The 4,272-nt window shown below is 36.4% G+C and overlaps 1 pseudogene; it reads left to right on the top strand.

Annotated features, from left to right (window-relative positions):
* The first annotated feature begins 3,574 nt into the window (after nt 1-3,574).
* LOC105741595 lies at nt 3,575-4,028 on the top strand (annotated as a pseudogene).
* The last annotated feature ends 244 nt before the right edge of the window (nt 4,029-4,272 follow it).

The raw sequence follows: 4,272 nt of genomic DNA, 5'->3' as shown, positions 1-4,272 counted from the left end.
GAAAAGAATGATTTCTTTTTTTTTAATTTATTTATTTATTAATGTGTGTGTGTGTGTGTGTGTGTGTGTGTGTGGCCAGCTCAGCCCACCAGGGGGCGGGCCGGCTGGCACGTGGTGCTGGGGATTGAACCGCGGTCCCTGTGCTTTGCTAAGCTTGTTCTAAGTAGGTGCTTTAGACCACTGAGCCATCTCACCAGCCCAAGAATGATTTCTTAAAAGCAGTAAGGGACCATAAAAATCAATCCAACAGCAGCTAGATGATGTGAAGAAGAATAACAGAAGATTGATCAGAGTCAATGAAAATGGAGGAGATAACACATAGGACACAAAAACCTGTTCACAGACATTATGGCTGAAAACTTCCCAAGAAGGGAAAAAGAATTTGACATATAGATAAATAAGGTATATAGAACTCCAATGAGCCATGATGAAGAAAAATCTACAGCTAGGTGTATAATAGGCAAGATTCCAGAAATTCAACCTGAGAACAAAATATCAGAAACGCCTGGAGAAAAGAAACAAATCACCTATAAAAGAAACCCATCAGAATCATAGTAGACTTCTCAGCACAAATCCTCAAGTCAAAGAAAGCTTGAAGTGAAGCATTTCAAGCCCTAACCTCCAACTCAGATTGATGTATTATCTTTCAAAACTGATGGAAAAATAAGATATTTGCATGAGAAAGAAAACCTGAGGAAATTATTGACCACAAAGTCAGCACTCCAAAATGTTCTGCATGACATTCTAGAAAGAGATAACAAAGACTACAGCTCCATGAACCACAGAAGAATGAATCCAGCAGGCAAAACAATTAAACAGAGGGTGAAAAAAGAGAACCAACAACAGGAAAAATAGCATGACAAGGATAAGCCAAAACATGTCAATATTATTGATCTCAATTCACCAAACAAAAAAACCAGACTGGCAGAATGAATGAAGAAGCAAGATCCAACGATATAATACAAACAAGAAACACATTTAATTAAAAAAGCAATTCTTAGACGGAAAGTCAAAAGATGGAAAACAATACTCCATGTGACAGGAATCTGGAAGAAAGCAGGGGTAACTATTCTATTTGAAGACAAGGTGGATTTCAAGTCAAACTTGATTAAGAGAGACAAAGGTCACTACATCCTTGTAAAGAGAACAATCCAAGAGGAATAGACAATAATTATAAATATATATGCACCAGATATGTGCAATCCAACTATATAAAACAAATATTAATGGACACAAGAAATCAAATAAATACTAATATAATTATTATAATGGGGAACTCAATACCCCACTATCACAAAGAGAGAGACAAAAAAAGCAGAAAAAAAAATCAGCTAGACAAAAAAACCAATAAAATATCCAAATTAAATGAAACTTCTGAACAAATAGATCTAGTAGATACCTACAGAGTGTTCCACCCTAAAACATCAGAATACACATTCTTCTGAATTGTACATGGAACATTCTTCAAAATAGAATACACAGTAGCTTACAGAATATGCTTAAGTAAAGGCAAAGGAATTTCCCATGCATACTATTAGACCACAGTGCAATGAAATTGAAAATTAATGGCAAAAGAAATCATAACAGAAACCAGGGAGATGGCTCGGTAGAATAAGCGCTTCCCTGGCAAGCACAAGGGCCTGAGTTCAATCCCTGGTTCTGCACAAAAAAAAGAAAGGAAGAAAAGAAAAGAAAAGAAAAGAAAAGAAAAGAAAAAAGAAAGAGAGAGAAAGAAAGAAAAGAAATTCATAAACACATGGAAATAAAATAACACACTCATGAACAACCTCTAAGTCACAGATGAAATTAAAGAAGACATTAGACAGTTTATAGAATAATGCCAGTAGAACAGTAAGTTATGAGACACAATGAAAACAGTTTTACAAGGGAAATGTATAGCAATAAGTACCTTTATCAGAAAAACAGAGCGAGTTCAAATATACAACCTAATGTTGAATCTCAAACTTTTACAAAAAGAAGAGCAACTCAAGCCCAAAGCTCATCTGAGGAAAGAAATTATGAAGATCATGGCACAAATTAATACAATGATGACTAAGAAAATACAAAGAATCGATGAATTAAAGAGTTGGTTTTTTGAAAGTTAAATAAAATTGACAAATCCTTAGCCAACCTTATTTTTAAAAAAGGAAAGAAAAGACTCAAATCCATACAATTAGGAATAAAAAGGATGAATCACAACATATCCTACAGAAATCCAGAAAATTATCAATATCTATTTCAAGAACCTGTAGTCTAATAAGATAGAAGAAATACACAGATTCCTAAATACATATGAATTACTAAAGCTGAATCAGGAAGACATAAAACTTCTAAATAAACTGATAATACTCTATAAAATTGAACATGTAATTAAAAACCTACCAACAGAGAAAAGTCCATGCCCTGAGAAATTCACTGCTGAATTCTACAAGAAATTTAGAGACTACATAATGGCACTACTTCTCAAGCTCTTTAATGAAATTAAAAGGCAAGAAATGAAATTAAAAGGCAAATTCATTTCTAGCAGCAAACATCTCTCTGCTACAAAAACCAGAGAAGGATCCAACTGAAAAAGATAACAGCAAGCCAATCTTGCTAATGAACACAGATGACAAAATCCTCAATAAAATACTGGCAAAGCAAATTTAGCAGATCATCAAGAATATTATACATGATATCCAAGTAGGTTTCGCGCTAGGGATGCAAGAATGACTCAGTATTCACAGATTAATAAAGGTAATTCACCACATTACCAGAGCTAAGGACAAAAGCCATATGATCACCTCAATAGATACAGAGAAACCATTTGACAAAGTTTAAATCCATGGGGCTGGTGAGATGGCTCAGTGGTCTAAAGCACCTACTTAGAACAAGTTCAGCAAAGCACAGGGACTGCGGTTCAATACCCCAGCACCACATGCCAGCCCGCCCCGCCCTCTGGTGGGCTGAGCTGGCCACACACACACACACACACACACACACAATAAATAAATTTAAAAAAAAAAAAAACAAAGTTCAAATCCATTCACGATAAAGACTCTACATATGTTCTTTATCTCAATCTGATAAAAGCTGTCTATGACAAACCAACAGCCAACATATAGTAAATTGACAAAAACTGAAAGCTTTCACTCTATAACCAGGAGCAAGACAAGAATGTCCACTGTTACTACTTTTATTCAGTATAGTTCTGGAAACATTAGCCAGAGTAATTATACAAGAGAAAGGAATAAAGATAGGAAATAAGTTATCATTATTTATAAATAACATGATATTCAACATAAAAAGCTGCAAAAACTTCACCAAAAGATTTTCAGATTTAATTACCAAATTCAGTAGTGTAGGTGAATACAAAGTCAATACTCAAAAATCAATTCTCTTCCTGTACACAAACAACAAACTCACTGAGAGAGAAATTATAGAGGCAGCACCTTTTATAGTAGCATTCCCAAAAGTGAAATTCCTAGGAATAAAACAAAAGAAGTAAAAGACCTCAACATCGAAAACTACATTACCCTGAAAAAAGGAGATTGAAGAAGACATAAGAAAATGGAAAAATCACCTTTTTACCAAGATGGCACTGAAGGCAAAGAAGGAAGCCCTACCCCACCCAAAGCTGAAGCCAAAGCAAAAGCTTTGAAGGCTAAGAAGCCTGTGCTGAAAGGCATACACAGCCACAAAAAGAAGGTAAGAATGTCACCCACCTACTGCCATCCCAAGACACTGCAGCTCCAGAGACAACCTACATATCCTCAGAAGAGCACCCACAAGAGAAACAAGCTTTACCACCATGGCATCCTCAAGCTCCCCCTGACTAGAGTCAGCCATGAAAAAGATCAAGGACAACAACACACTCGTGTTCATTGTGGATGTCAAAGCCAATAAGCACCAAATCAAAGAAACTCTATGACACTGATGTCGCCAAGGTCAATACCTTAATGAGACCTGATGGAGAGAAGAAGGCATATGTTTGACTGGCTCCTGATTAGGAAGCATTGGATGTTGCCAACAAAATTGGGATCATCTAAACTGAGTCCAGCTGACTAATTCTAAACACATACTATTTTTCCCCATTTAAAAAAAAAAAAAAAAATGGAGGGCTGGTGAGATGGCTCAGTGGTCTAAAGCACCTACTTAGAACAAGCTTAGCAAAGCACAGGGACTGCGGTTCAATCCCCCAGCACCACATGCCAGCCAGCCCCGCCCCCTGGTGGGCTGAGCTGGCCACACACACACACACACACACACACACACACACACACACAAATAAAT

This window comes from Octodon degus, unplaced genomic scaffold (genome assembly GCF_000260255.1).
Source record: "Octodon degus isolate 3935 unplaced genomic scaffold, OctDeg1.0 scaffold00016, whole genome shotgun sequence".
Classification (NCBI taxonomy): domain Eukaryota; kingdom Metazoa; phylum Chordata; class Mammalia; order Rodentia; family Octodontidae; genus Octodon; species Octodon degus.
Note: the sequence above shows the minus strand (reverse complement) of the source record. Positions and strands in the feature narration are given on the sequence as shown.